Source organism: Heteronotia binoei, chromosome 3 (assembly GCF_032191835.1).
Source record: "Heteronotia binoei isolate CCM8104 ecotype False Entrance Well chromosome 3, APGP_CSIRO_Hbin_v1, whole genome shotgun sequence".
NCBI lineage: Eukaryota > Metazoa > Chordata > Lepidosauria > Squamata > Gekkonidae > Heteronotia > Heteronotia binoei.
In genome coordinates, this window is record NC_083225.1 from 47,970,174 (window position 1) to 47,986,513 (window position 16,340).

The 16,340-nt window shown below is 44.4% G+C and overlaps 1 protein-coding gene across 1 annotated transcript in view; it reads left to right on the top strand.

Moving 5' to 3' along the window:
• The window catches only part of ATP11A (ATPase phospholipid transporting 11A), a 274,169-nt gene that overhangs the window by 165,791 nt on the left and 92,038 nt on the right, over positions 1-16,340 (top strand). The gene's annotated exons all lie outside the window — the stretch shown is intronic.

Below are 16,340 nucleotides of genomic sequence, written 5' to 3' on the forward strand. Positions count from 1 at the left end.
TGCTTATTTATAAAATACAACAGGCATGGAAGTATTCCAGGATTCTGCCTGACACTATATTTGTACTATGCATAGAGTGAGTACTGATCTCTAAACTATAAAACATATAAATGCTGCCCATAAATTTCCAAAAGTGAAAATGTGAGACTTAAGAACTACCTTTAAACACAGCACCAACTTAAATCACAGCCACTAAAAGATGGCCTCTAGAAGATGCTTATCCTTTATGGACTCTCTGGCAGGAGTTAATTGTGTCATGTAGAATGGATGCTATCATCCTATCGATTTCATATGATAATGACAGAACATATAGAGAAGCAGAGATCTCAATATTTGTTTTGTTTGATGTCCCATTTTTCAAGGATCTCAGAATGTCTTGTATGGACTTCTCATCTTATCCTACTAATCTTTGCAATTTTAGGATATTCACTAACACTGTAGAGTTGATTAAGAAATAAGCTGTGTGACGGTAGGTCCTCTAAACAAGGGGTCCCCACCAGCATGATGCCCACCAAGAACTTTTGCAATGTGGGTCATGCCAGACGGAGCTTTTGCCCAGCAGAGTTTCTGACTGGCCATTGGAGATCTGATCATATGTATGGATTTTTTTTTTAAAGTACTGCTTTAGCAGCAGATGCTACCACAGCACAAGGATCTTTAGTGTATGACTGAAAGTTAGCTGTTGGTTTGCAAAAAAATATTTTTTTAACAATGTGTTCATTTCAAAAGGCATCCTACTAAACAGAGCTTCTTCCTGAAATGTTGAAGAGTTGCTATAGAGCAGGAGTGGCCAACGGTAGCTCTCCAGATTTTTTTTTTGCCTACAACTCCCATCATCCCCAGCCATTGGTCATGCTGGCTAGGGTTGATGGGAGTTGTAGGCAAAAAACAACTGGAGAGCTACTGTTGGCCACCCCTGCTATAGAGTTAAGCATATGGTGGCCATTTTGTGATTGTCTCTGCCTCCCATGGCAGCCAGTTTATACTTGTACCCACCACCTTGTGTCAGAATTCCAAAGGTGTTCACACGCTCAGAAAACTTGGAGGGGCTGCTCTAAATTTTAGCAGGTTTCCTAAATCCCTGCAGCATGGAACTGACAGTGTATTAGATTTATATACTATTTGACAGCTCATGTCTTGAATAAAAATTTATTTTTTTCTTAATAAAATCTACACATCTTTAATTTTTAATATTGCTTTGCATGATGTAAAAATTCTCAATAAACATTCTTCACCATATTTGTTAAGATGACTTTCATTATTGCTGCATGAGCAACTAGTTCTTTTCCACTGTTAAGTCTCATGCGTGATTTTGTAAGGTTTTGTTGGTATATTGTTCAGATTGATTGTCATGAGGCCTCCTGTTACACTGATATAAAAATATATATATAAACAGTAACTGGAAACAAGAATCCCAAACCATTTGCTATTCATTTTTAAAGTGTCTCATGAGATTTCCTTAGCAAAGAGGTAAGTATTGTATAAGGTTCTGATTTAAAGATTCTCCATAGAGTCCTTCCCTCCTTTTTCAGCAGTTTTCTAAAGCCATAATCCAAATCCTATAATTCTGGCACAGGCATAAACTGTACAGCCATGAGCACAATGTTTGAGATTGCACTAAACATGCAACTGACAACCCAACCATAGGAAATGACTACCCAGATAAAGTTCCATCTCTTCATTGTTGTGAGGATCACACAGAGGAGAGAATGTAAGCTGCTTTGGATTCCCCAGTGGGGAGAAAGGTATATTATAAATGTAGTAAATAAATACATCAGTTTTTTTCCTGGCTCATTATTAAGGACATGGCAGAATCTTCCACTAGAAGAACTTTATACCTTAATACCATTCTATCCCTTATACAGATGACAATTGCATAAGCTGGTTATGGATCTTATTGGGCTGAAGTCTGTGTTCATGTTGCATGCAGGGCCTATAGTTACAATACTGAGTAGCTTTCCTGGTGCAGTTGTCCAGTACATTCTCCAACTACCCTAAAACAAAAGAGCAACCTAAAAGTATCTTAAGAAGGAAAGCATCAAGTGAGTCCAGGCAGTGAAGAATAGTGACCTATCTTGGGTGACTGTAAAGGGGTAGCCATGTTAGTCTATTGTAGCAAAATAAAAATCCACAGGCAACTTGAAATAACATTAAAGTATACGTTTTTATGTATCAGCTTCAACTTATATGGGGATCTTCACATATCTGAAAAAGTGAGGTGTGACTAATGAAAGTTCATGTTTCAGTAAATGTAATTTACTAAAAATTCAGTCTTTAAGATGCTACCAAGCATTTGTTCCATCTTATGTGACCAGCTCAGAATTACGGGTTTTCCCACCCCCTCACGAGTATTTTTCACATTGGTCACTATCAGCCCAATATTTTTAAAAGTCATTCTACCATTAAATAGTATTTGGGAGATGAGAGAGATGGGCTTTCCATGACTGAACACATGTTCAGTTCCAACATCTCCAGTTAAATTGGGTTTCAAGTATCATAGGCTAGCATGACCCATCTCTGGCTAACAACAGGTTGCTGCCAGTCACAATACTGAGCTGGATGGACTGACTCAGTACAAGCAGATTGTTAAAAGTGGTATGGAAATTATAAAGTGGAGTAATAATCCAATACGTTAATCAAGACTCAGTTCAAAGAGGAATGACGGACTCAAGAACTTAGCCTGAGAGCTGGGGAACAGGCTTGCATCTATTGGCTGGAACGTTGCCCTAGCAACGAAAAAGTAAAAATATGAGGTTTGCTTTGTAGTAAAACACCTCAGGATTTGAGTCTTCGAGTTAGGTCTTCAGAGAAGGAGTCTGAAGGGAAGACTGGGCTTAGGCCGGTCAGTTGTAAAGGCAACTGGACAAGGGGGCTGAGAGCAGCCTGAGAGGCTGGGCTCCTTGTGGGAGACAGAGCTAGGTAGTTTCTGTCTGAAAGAGAGAGTTTACAGGCAGTTTGAAACTCTCTGAGAGAGATTTGCCAGCACATCAGGCAATCTCTGTGTACAAACTAGATCACACAAAGACACACTGAAGGGAGAACTGGATTCTGGTGGTCAGCAGGATTACCCAACTCAGACCAGTAGACTAGCTGTGGGGCTGAGACACATCAGTATTGAGGGGTGCGAGTCCTGGAAGTTAGCTAGTGGAGTGTCTGTGAGGGAGAATATACTGGCAACTCCTGACTGGCACATGTGTGTGTGAGGAGTGATTGTAGTTATTTTTATGATTTAAATAGCCAGAGAACAGGGCTATTACAACTGAACTAACAGCATTCTAAACACCCAGAAGACACAGCCTGCCTGAAGTAGAATTCAGTTATTTGTTATATTTTACCTCAGCCTGATAAAATCTCTACTTTCAGTAATTGATTATTTGCCAACATTCTACTGCCAACTGATTCTTTGTTATTGATTAATTTTAATCAATATTATTTTATCCCTCTTCCTTGCCTTTTGTTATCTAATAAATATTCTTGTGGTTTTGAATTTTAAAACCATCTGGTGTCTATTATTTTGGGAGTCTGACAGGATTTCAGTGAGTGTGACTAAGGGACTGAGGGAAGGTGACTGGGGGGGAATTTATTGTGGTCACCCTTCCAACTAGGCTCTGACCGGCTCCCTCACAGAGACTAACAGGCCTCCATCTTAAAATTCCAACTCTGATGCAGATCATGTAACAAAAGGTGAGGAGGGTCGGATATGAGTCCCTGACTCTTCAGGTAGTCTAACACCCTGCACTCGAGTTATTAGTCTGCCAATATCTAAACACAAAGCTGTTTTTTTACATTAAAAGCTACAAGAGATTCAAAAAGGGCTTGCTACAGGTTTGCATTTAAGTGTAAATCTTTCAGCCTATTAAATGGATGTGTGAGCAAGCCTCACTGTTCCTCCTGACACCAGTGAATTATTAAAGTTACAAAATGATCAAAGCTAGTTTTTTAGCTGAGCAGAGAGAGCTGGCTGAAATACTCTTGGTCTCTTAGATAAGAAAAAGACATGGGTTGGCCCCTCAAATTTCTCAGAGGGTCACTTCTCTGGAGGGATGCCACTGCCATGTTGCCCTGCCTGTCATCAAGGAAGGAGATGGCTGCTACAGATACATATACTCATTCTTGAACTATGCTCTAAAGGGAGGTAGTCCAGGGACAAGCACAATACTGCTGGAAGGGGAGGTTTAGAAGTAGCTATACACTCATGGCTAGGCGACCATGTTCATGAGGAGAGGGCAGTAGCTTAAGAGGTAGGCACAGGGTCCACAATAAGATTGCCAGGTCATCCCAGATCCAGGTTGGGAAATTCCCTCTGGAGATTTGGGAATGGAGCCTGGGGAAGACATGGACCTCTGTGAGGTACAATGGCACAGAGTCAACCCTCCAAAGCATCCATTTTTTTTCTAGTTCGGAGATGAGCAATAATTTCAGGGGATCCCCAGATCCCACCTGGAGTCTGGAATCTCTACTCCTTACTTCAGCAAGCACTGTCTCATTGGCCCATTTCTTAGCCACCACAGTTGGCCCAGCACATTTACAAAGCCAGGCCAAAAGAGAGCAAAGCCTTTAACATGGACTATTTTATGGCTCTGGCCATTTTAACTTTTTGATCTGCTCTGAGACAAAGGATTAGGAATGGGTGTAGGAATCAATCATGCTGTTTTTTGATATTGCACCTTTATACACCAATGTCTAGTAGCATTAGAATTCCTGCATTTCTGATGAAAAGCTGGTTTTCGAGTGATTCTTGCAGCCTCATTTAAATAGGTTTGAAATAGAGTCCCTTAAGGTATAATTGCCAAAACATTTTCTAATAGTTTAGTGGATTTACTTCTGAGTAAATGTGTAAAGATCATGCTGTTAAATCACTGTTTATTTTGTGCAGCAGATTCTATGTAGAATTAAATGGGTCTTGCAGTTTTGAAAGCAGTGGTCTTAGATACACCTACCTCTGCATGGGACTGCAGATTGAACATTAAATCATTGTGTGCTCTCCACAGGGTAGCTGCTTTATGAATATCAAGTGCCATCTGTTCTGGGTACTTTGTGGCAGCTGAGTTACCTCTGTTTTGAAATTTTCTGCATGCTGTTGCTGACAATAGAACAAGATGGCTTTTTAAAAAAAAAATAAAAGTTTTAACTTCACATTTAAAATGGAAACACACTGTCACAAGTTATGGTCGTACAAAAAAGTGCCACTTTCAACTGATATACTCATCTTAAATTCCTTTTTTCCTTCTTGGATTTCCTACTGCCATGTGAAACTGCACACCACAAAGAAAAAGTGTCTTCTCACATCTAGGTTGTGCAGTATGGTGGCTGTGACCACCTGCAGCACATGTTGTGAACATTAACTTTTGATACTACACGTGCATTCCCAAACAAAAGAACCTGATCATTTGTAGATCTGTGAAAGGGAAGGAATCTCTGACAACACATTCTGCAATTATATCTCTTTCGGTAAAGTGATTTAACTATAGTACATTAGGCAACTCCTTTGATTGCTCTAATTATTTTTCTTCAGACTCCGGGACTTTTTCAAAACCTGTTCTATGATTAATTTTTGGTCATGCTGAAACTCTTGCCTTATCATTTATTTACTTTATATACTGCCTTTCTATGAGTCTCAGGGCATGTTACAGAATAAAAATAATGTACTCCTACAGCAAAGAAAATGAACAGAGCAGTAGTACAGAATTAAAAGATAATGTGAACAACAAAACTGCTTAATGCAAGGTACAAATATAGAGGAAAGGAAAGGTCCCCTGTGCAAGCACCAGTCGTTTCTGACTCTGGGGTGACATTGCTTTCACGTTTTCACGGCAGACTTTTTACGGGGTGGTTTGCTATTGCCTTCTCCAGTCATCTACACTTTCTCCCCAGCAAGCTGGGTCCTCATTTTACCGACCTCGGAAGGATGGAAGGCTGAGTCAACCTCAAGTTGACTACCTGAACCCAGCTTCCGCTGGGATCGAACTGAGGTTGTGAGCAGAGCTTAGGACTGCAACACTGCAGCTTTAACACAATGCACCATGGGGCAATGTACTAATGGAAGTTACAAGAAAATGTGGAAAAGGAGGATAGTACCTATTATAATTATTGCAGTGGACTACAAAGCACTTCCATGTTCTTGGACCCACATACCTGCAGGACTGCCTCTCTTGCTATAGCCCATGGTGACAGCTTCACTCATCTGAGCAAAGCCTTCTAAAGGTGCCACCCTGCCACTGGGTAAGATGATGTTGCCCATTCACAAACAGTATTACTGATAGTTCCCCCCCCTTGTAGAACGACCTGTCCACACTTCTATCATTCCACAGAATGGGCAAAACAGTAACAGCATTCTTTGAGATTAGAACTGTAGTAGAATGGAATAGCCCAGGAGATCACAATTATGATGAAACTAAGAATAAGGATTGTTGAAGGGAAAAATACAACAGGTTCTAGAAAGAGGGTCTGGGCAAGTGCCCCCCCCCCCGCTGTCTTCCCACCCAAGTGAAGGCATTCATTCCCCACCTCCCCACCACAAGGGGAGCTGATCTCTGCCATCTGGAGAGCAGTTGTAATTCTGAGTGATCACCAGCCCTCACCTAGAGATTGGCAACAGTGGTTCCTGAGGGAAAAATGGCTGGTTTGGAGGGTGCAGTGTATTGGAATTGTACCTATCTGAGGTCCCACCCCTCCTCAAACTCCACCTTCCCCAGGCTCCACCCCTTAAATATCTAGGAATTTCCTAACCTGGAGATTTCCTAACATATCTCTTTCCCTTTGTCTGCCCCTCTGACTTCAGCTTTCCATTGCCTCCCCCGTCTTTGCAACCTCCACCTAGGGAAAGGACAGTCTGTCTCCACAGTGGTGGGGACCAATGCACCTTACATCATTCTCCTCTCCCCCCCCCCCCCACTTTGATCTAACCTTGTGAGGCAGGTTAGGCTGAAAGTCTGTGACTGGTCTGAAATCACCCAGCCAGCTTCCATAGCAAGAACTTTGGTCTGGCAGAAGCCCTAACTCCTATGCCCTCCCCAAATTCCACCACAGAATCTCCAGGAACTTCCCACCAACTTGGAACTGGCAGCCATAGTTAGGACTGGCCCCAATGAGTTCTTTAGAGACCTTAAGTGATACCTTTCAGACCAACACATTCACTCTGATAATATTATTCATCTTAAGCACAGGACTTCAATCTGCCTCTGTCTCTCGCTTTCCCTCCCTCTCTCTCTGTATTTGGCCTGCTGCTACAGGACACCATCCCACCCCCCCTCTGTCTGTTTCCCTTCCAGAGGAGGATGGAGAGGAGTCCTCAGTCAATCAAGGGTGTTCTCAGCCAATCAAAATAAAGCTTTCCCTCCCCCCCCCCCTCAGCCAATTGTGAGAAGGCTTTCTCTATAGCTTTTTCTCTCCCCCTCTTTCCCTCAGCCAATTGAGGGAAGGTTTTCTTTCTCTCCTATGCAAAGCAAAGCTACTGGCAGCTTAGCCAATGGGAGAGAAGGGAGAGCCATAAATTGCCAGTACCAAGGTTGGTTGCCTTTGACTGACAGAAACAGCTTGGCTGGCTAGCAACAGGCACTTGGGCAGGAGAGAGGAGCAGAATCAACCAACGAGTTCTCTCCCAAAGGCCAAAATAGGACTTTTACAAAGAACCAGTCTTGGTTGCTTTTTATTGAGAGAAGCAAGGTTAGTTGCCTACCAGCAGCCACGGCCTAACAAGGGGGTGTCAAACTCATTTGTTATGAGGGCTGGATCCAACATAAATAAAATCTTGTCAGGCCACATCATGTGTGTCAAAATGCAATGCCAGGTAGTGAAGATATAAACTTTATAAAGGACACAGACAAACACAAAGATTTTGTATCTCTACGATGTGATCAAGGGAACTGGACAAAGGAAGCTCTGGCTCTTTCCCTCCTTCCCCAGGGAATAGGAAGGGAGAAGCCACAGCCAATAGACGGAAAAGAGGCTCAGCTCAGTAGCTCTGTTGTGTGATTGAGAGAGTCTGGCAAAGCAAGCTCTCCCTCTTCCCCTTCCTCCCCAAGGGAGGAGCCTCAACCAATGTATAAAATTGAGGCTTTGCTCTGTAGCTCCTGTGCAATTGAGCAAGCCTGGTAAATAATAATAATAATAAATTTTATTTATATCCCGCCCTCCCCACCTCGGCAGGCTCAGGGCGGCTAACAACATTTTATAAAAACATACAATAGTAGATAAAACCTTTAAATTTAACATTATAAAACATTAAACTTAATAACATTAAAACCAATCCAATAAGTACAGTTATTCAGCGGTATAGGTCTTCAAACCGCATTGGCGGATCTTTAGTTACCGATCTTCTTAGCAGTCCAAGTGTGCAAGTTTAAAAAGGGTGGTCTTGCAGGCCCTGCAGAACTGATCAAGGTTCCGCAGGGCCCGCACCTCCTCGGGGAGTCAGTTCCATAGGGTAAGGGCCGCGATTGAAAATGCCCGTGCTCTAGTATTCTGGTATTTAATCTCCTTCGGCCCAGGGATGGTCATTAGGTTTTTCCCGGCTGACCTCAGTGCTCTCTGGGGTTCATATGGGGAAAGACGGTCCCTCAGGTAGGCAGGTCCTCGGCCATATAAGGCTTTAAAGGTAATGACCAACACTTTGTACTGGACCCGGTATATAATCGGCAGCCAGTGCAGTTCACGTAGCCCCGGCCGTATATGTTCCCGTTTTGGGAGTCCCAACAACAGCCTGGCCGCCGCGTTCTGCACTAGCTGCAGTCTCCGAGTCCGGCACAGAGGTAGCCCCAAGTAGAGGGCGTTACAGTAGTCTAGTCTTGAGGTGACCATTGCATGAATCACTGTTGCGAGGTCCCGGCGCTCAAGGAAAGGGGCCAACTGCCTTGCCCGCTTCAGATGGAAGAATGCTGACTTGGCAGTGGCTGCTATCTGGGCCTCCATCGATAATGAAGGCTCCAGTAAAACACCCAGGCTCTTTACCTGGTGCGCTGCTTTCAATAGCGCACCATCGAAGGCCAGGAGAGCTATTTCCATTCCCAGAGCGCCGCGACCCACGCAAAGGACCTCTGTCTTCGCTGGGTTCAGCTTCAACCCACTCAGCCTGAGCCATGTCGCAACAGCCTGTAGGGCCTGGTCGAGATTCCCTGGAGCGGGGTCGGGCCAGGCGTCCATTAGTAGATAGAGCTGGGTGTCATCTGCATATTGATGGCAACCCAGCCCAAACCGCCGGGCAATCTGGGCAAGGGTCTGTAGATGTCAAACAACATCAGGGAGAGCACTGCTCCCTGAGGCACCCCACAATCCAGTGTGCGCCTCCGGGACCGCTCACCCCCAGTAGCCACCCTCTGTCAGCGACCCAGGAGAAAGGAGGAAAGCCATTGCAAGGCCGACCCCTCAACCCCAATGTCGGCGAGGCGGCGCGTCAGTAGCCGATGGTCGACTGTATCAAATGCAGCCGACAGGTCTAACAGCATCAGCACCGCAACGCCGCCTCGATCCAGTTGACGTTGGAGGTCATCTACCAAGGCGACCAACACCGTCTCCGTCCCATGGCCCGGCTGGAAGCCAGACTGACATGGGTCTAGGACAGAAGCGTCATCCAGAAACCTCTGTAGCTGCAACGCCACGTAAAGCAAGCTGTGACATAGAAGGAGGCAAGAGAGAGGGAGAAGAAAGCAAACTTGCTCGTGGGCCTGATAGGAACCCTCGGGGGGGCCTGATCTGGCCCCAGGACTGCATGTTTCATACCCCTGCTAGCAGTTTCCCCAAAGAGCCACTCCTTGTCTGTCCTGGGGCCAGCAGTGGGTGAGTGAGAGCAGAGTCAGCCAATGTGACGCAAGAGTAGTTGATTGATGGCTTGACAGGCCAAAGGTTGATCCACCAAAGTCCCACCCAGTCCCAACCAATGAGGGAGCAGATCTGCCAAGACAAAACAGCTTTTATATCTATAGGTAATCCATCTGTTGTATTATTGGTTATAATGTACCTTGCTTTGGATAGTTTACTGCTTGCATTGCTTCCTAATTTTGTAATCCTTGTCCTGTTGTTCATTGCTGTCTTCCTACACTGTTTTTGTTTAGATAGATCCAAGAGGGCAGCTGTGTTGGTCTGAAGCAGCTGAACAAAGCAGGAGTCAAGTTTCACCTTTAAGACCAACTAAGTTTTGTTGAGAACATAAGCTTTTGTGTGCTTTGAAGTGTGCTTGGAGAGCACACGAAGGCTTACATTCTCAATAAAACTTGGTTGGTCTTAAAGGTGCAACTTGACTTCTGCTTTGTTCAACTGTTTTTCTTTGTTTGTTTATCCTGGAGCCTTGACTCTCAGTGAGAATGGTGAGCTACAAACAAAATAAATAATAAACATTATGCATCCTATCCCATTATAAAAGTGTCCTCCTGAACTCTTTCATTCTGCTATACTTCTAATCATTCCAAATAAATGCCCGTCTGGGCAGTTTGCCAATTCTGTGGAAAGAGAGGTATATGGCAATCTCCTCAGGTAGGTTGTTCCACAAATATGAAAGAATCATGATGATTTAAAAAATGTTTGTATATGCAGGCCAGGGTATCCCAGTAGGCCAGGCAGGCAACCGCCTAGAGCACTACCTAGCCTCTGGGGCAACTGGCAGGCACCCACTCCCTGTGCACACCCCAACTCCCCCAGTGCCCCTTCCCCGCTGCTACCACACTCACCCTTGCCACCTGCTTCTCCACCGCTCTCCTTCACCTCACCACCTACCTGCGGGTGGACAGGCGGCAGTGGCGGGAAAGGGGCACTAGCAGCAGCACAGTGGTGGGTGCGCTTGGAGGCACTTGGAGCCAGGGTCCAGGCACATGAACCACCCAGCAGACCCCGCTCAATTGAGAGGGAGCAATGCAGCAGTAGGTGCACGCAGTGCCACCTGCCACAGCCGTGTTCACCCTTACCGCCACAGGCATGGGGGGGGCAGGGGCCTAGGGCACCAGAAGTCCTGGCGCCAGTCCTGTGTATATGTAAACAAAACCAGAAAAACATACATATCATTCACTATTCCATCATCCAACCTCTTTAAGCTTCAAAGGTAAAATACAATATCTGAGATTCTCACCAAAACACTTTCAAAATATCAGACAGTCTCACACAATCCATGTCCCAGAGATTTAGCTGTGTTTTGGGTGTGGCTATCTGATATAGGTTCAGTTACATGAAACTCACATGAGCCTATAAGTTTACCTCCTCAATACATATGATGCAAGCAAGCATTTCTGAGCTTAACTTTCCTATAGCAGTACTGCAAACCAAACTTCACAATGCAATATTTATTTCTGGGCAAGTTCCCAATTATTCACAGTAATCTTTCCAGGGATGTGACCCAAGAACTTTGCTGAAATGGTAAAAATAAGTTCTCAGGCCTGCTTTGTTGAGCCACTTACAATCAGGATCTTCAACACTTATGTGTGTATGCTAATATAATGGGACATAATTTCTCACAGTAACATCGGGGTCTTGTAACAGAACTTCCTGTTACCCTATTGTCTCAAATTTTAGTACTTTGCACAGTAGAAGCTTCTTTTAGCTAATATATCACCCTTAGCAGTTCACCCCTTTGGAAATCACTCATCTTTTAAAACCATGAGCTCAATATGAATTTCTTAGCAATCCTGAGCAATTTAGAAGAAAATGATTCTGTCGCGTTTAATTTTGAAACATTATTTTATGGGCTACTTCCTGTCTAAACATTTTGCTCTTAGTCCCCATTCATCAGGATCATCAGTCTGCAGTTTCTGCCAAACTTACTTAAAAGCTTTCCAGGTGATTTCTAAAGATAATTTCAAAACATCTGCCTCGCTAGGTAAGTAACCAAGTTATTTTCAGTTCAGAATTCTTGTTTCTTACCATGCCCAGAATAATGCCTCTGTGACAAATCCCCAAGAAGAGAATGATGACAAGAAACCTCCCTTGTTTGTTCCTGGTAATGATTTGTTCAGCCACCTTACTTCTTAGTAGCAGCAACCGAAGAACCAGGTCCATAGGGGAGTGACAGCTCCCAGAGGAGAGAAGGAAGCAGTCCATGCTTTGCAATAATCAGCCACTAAGTGGCCCAAGAGGAATTGTTCTCTAGTTTACCAAAAGACTTGTCCGCTTTTTGGCCATTTGTTTTAAATTATTTCCCAATGCCACTGTCTAGATGCTTGTACTTATTCAAATTCATCCTCAAATATTGCCGTTTTATTTAAGCTTTTCTTTTAAACCTTTTAGTCATTTTCTAATGTGAAATAAACCTAATATATGCCGGTAGCTTTTTTTGAGCAGGAACACAGTTCCAGCTGACTTGGTGCCAGGGGGTGTGGCCTAATATGCCAAGGAGTTCCTGCTGGGCTTTTTCTACAGAAAAGCCCTGTGTGAAACAATTGTGATATCAGGAGGTGTGGCCTAATATATAAATAAGTCCCTGCTGGGCTTTTTCTACAAAAAAAGTCCTGAATATATGCATGTAGTTTTATAATTATCCTTGTTTCACTTATGTGGTTTTCTTACATTTGCAAGTTTTTTCCCCCTCTTCTCCTCCCTCTTTCTTATTGTCTTCCTTCTATCAAAATTTAGACTGTACGTTTCCTGGGGCAAGGCTTGTGTTTATTGCTGTTCTGCACAATAGCAACACATAATTGTTAGAATTATGTGCTACTACTTTAAAGTGCTACTAGACTTTTGCTCTCTTCTGCTGTGGTAGACAGACTAGCACAGCTGTCCATCTTGATCTGTAGAATAGCATGTGTATTTCTTACTCTAAATAAACTGTTATCTTCTATTTGCATGTAAGAATCCAAGAGCTACAATGTGATTCCCATCACAATCCCTTATACAGGCATTTCTTTCCATCCATCCATCCGTATCCACGCTATCTTAAAAAAAGTCCCCCAAGTTGGAGGGTCATAAACCACACCACTTACACCCTCCTCTTCTAAGGATCCATGTTCAGCATATGAGGCAAAGTGGATTTCTTTTATTTTTCCTTTTTCTTTACATGGGATCCCTTAATCCTTAAAACAGAAAACAGCAGATACTAGTCAGAACAACGTTTCTGTGGATTCTGTAGTTTGTCATGGGTTATATGGGCTGATGAGAACACAGCGGTCACAAGTAACAAACATACTTAAGTTTATTAAATATGTAAGCATGACATTTAATGCCTTAATGCTCTAGTATGGTAGATGTCAAGGTACCAGAGCTGAGAGGTGCTCAGTGCTTAGTGGTCATGAAGTATGACCTCTAATAGGCTGAAACTTGGCAGGGGGGAGGGGGGATGACCAGACAAGCCTTAACACTTCACTGTGTTTTTAATAGGAACAACACCCAAGCCCTAAATTGCACTCTAAAGTTCTTATTGGACTCTCTGCCTATTCCAGGATATCATCTATCCAAACCCAACTCTTATTTTTTCAGTTAGTTATTGAATGTTAAACAGTCTCAGATTGTTTTTTCCTACACCAACATTTCCATTCAGCATTTCAAATCCGATTGTACCAAGCTAAATGGGGAAGAAAAGAGGGAAGAATCTTCTCCTGTCCATGACCTCCCACTTCCCCACCCAACTCATATTAATGTTAGTTTCTCCTCTCCAGCCACACACATTGTGTGAATTGAACTGCTAAAAAAGTCATTCATAAACAATGTCTCTGATTATGTGTACACCCTGAGGCTTACTTTCAGAAAAGTTAGGCCCAGGATTGAATCAAGAGCCTATTTTCAGAGCCTGGCCTAGGAACATTTGAAACTACAGGCAGCGAAAAGGTGAGTGTTGCTGGTGATGTGCAGAGTTCCCATACATAGATGTGATCTATGATTTCTGCAGGAAGTTCTGCATGTGAAATAAAATATACACAAAATGGCATGTACCCCCATCCATTTATGCATGCCCTGAATTCCCTCAGCAGATATATTTATCTCTTGATCTAGAGACTTTCCATCCAGACCTAGAAACATAAGAACATAAGAGAAGCCATGTTGGATCAGGCCAACGGCCCATCAAGTCCAACACTCTGTGTCACACAGTGGCAAAAAATGTTATATACACACATACACTGTGGCTAATAGCCACTGATGGACCTGAGCTCCATATTTTTATCTAAACCCCTCTTGAAGGTGGCTATACTTGTGGCCGCCACCACCTCCTGTGGCAGTGAATTCCACATGTTAATCACCCTTTGGGTGAAGAAGTACTTCCTTTTATCCGTCTTAACCTGTCTGCTCAGCAATTTCATCGAATGCCCACGAGTTCTTGTATTGTGAGAAAGGGAGAAAAGTACTTCTTTCTCTACTTTCTCCATTCCATGCATTATCTTGTAAACCTCTATCATGTCACCCCGCAGTCGACGTTTCTCCAAGCTAAAGAGTCCCAAGCGTTTCAACCTTTCTTCATAGGGAAAGTGCTCCAGCCCTTTAATCATTCTAGTTGCCCTTCTCTGCACCTTCTCTAAAGCTATAATATCCTTTTTGAGGTGCGGCGACCAGAACTGCACACAGTACTCCAAATGAGACCGCACCATCGATTTATACAGGGGCATTATGATACTGGCTGATTTGTTTTCAATTCCCTTCCTAATAATTCCCAGCATGGCATTGGCCTTTTTTATTGCAAACGCACACTGTCTTGACACTTTCAGTGAGTTATCTATCATGACCCCAAGATCTCTCTCTTGATCAGTCTCTGCCAGTTCACACCCCATCAACTTGTATTTGTAGCTGGGATTCTTAGCCCCAATGTGCATTACTTTGCACTTGGCCACATTGAACCGCATCTGCCACGTTGACGCCCACTCACCCAGCCTCAACAGATCCCTTTGGAGCTCCTCACAATCCTCTCTGGTTCTCACCACCCTGAACAATTTAGTGTCATCCGCAAACTTGGCCACTTCACTGCTCACTCCCAACTCTAAATCATTTATGAACAAGTTAAAGAGCATGGGACCCAGTACCGAGCCCTGCGGCACCCCACTGCTTACCGTCCTCCACTGCGAAGACTGCCCATTTATACTCACTCTCTGCTTCCTATTACTCAGCCAGTTTTTGATCCACAAGAGGACCTGTCCTTTTACTCCATGATTCTCAAGCTTTCTAAGGAGCCTTTGATGAGGAACTTTATCAAAAGCTTTCTGGAAGTCAAGGTAAACAACATCTATCGGGTCTCCTTTGTCCACATGTTTGTTCACCCCCTCAAAGAAATGCAACAGGTTAGTGAGGCAAGATCTTCCCTTGCAGAACCCATGCTGAGTCTTCCTCAATAACCCGTGTTCATCAATGTGCCTACTCATTCTGTCCTTGATAATGGTTTCTACCAACTTTCCCGGTATTGAAGTCAGACTGACTGGCCTGTACATCTGGCCAGAAACATCTGCTTTTTGTGACACTTACAACTGGAAAAAATCAGTGCAATTAATTCAGGGTATTTTAATATCCACAAGTGGTCTCCTTATCAAAGGATTGGAAAGTAACACACTTTAAATCTAGTATTTAAAAATGATTCAAAGGTGATCAAGTAATCTATGCCAGCTATCTATGAAATCTATAGTTATAGAAAGTAGGGTTGCCAAGTCCAACCCCAGAAATATCTGGGAACTTTGGGGGTGGAGCCAGGAGACACTGGGATGGAGCTAGGGGGGAGGGGGGAAACGGTGCCAGGGAGCGTGGCGAGCCACCCCGTCTCAGAGCGGGCGACGCTGCTGCGCAGCTGCTGCCTCTTCTCTGCTCACCGTGACTGCTCCTCCGAGATGGGCTCAGCCTGAGCCCATCTCGGAGGAGCAGCCACGGCAAGCGGAGAAGAGGCAGCAGCGGCAGCCTCGCCCGCTCCGCCTCTGGGGTGGAATTGGAGGGGGGGTGGAGGCGGGCCGGGGGCGTGGCGAGCCACTAGTCTGGGTCCTAGAAGGGCCTAGATTCGCGGCTCGCCATGCTCCTGGCCTGCCTCCGCCCTCCCCTTCTCTGGTTTTGCCTGCGTTGCTGCCACCTCTTGGCTGCTCCTCCGAGATGGGCTCAGCCTGGGCCCATCTCGGAGGAGCAGCTGCGGTGAGTGGGGAGGGGGCGGCAGCGGCGTGGCGGCCTCGCCCGCTCCGGGATGGGGCAGTTTGCCATGCTCCCCGGTGCCGTTTCCCCCCTCCCCCTGCTTCCATTTTTTGGGGAAGTGGGGGAACAGAGTGGAAATCCTGGGGTCCCCCACCAGGGCGGGAGGGTTGGGAAGCCTAATAGAAAGTTATGCATTCCTCTAGTCTGGTAACAGAGGAGACATTACACTACACTGCAAATCACCCCATATAAAAGAAAAAGTTGCTATTAGTTATCTACATGCTTGAGAGGAGACGGATGGAGCATAACAACAAGGTTAGTCAATTACTCTTAGC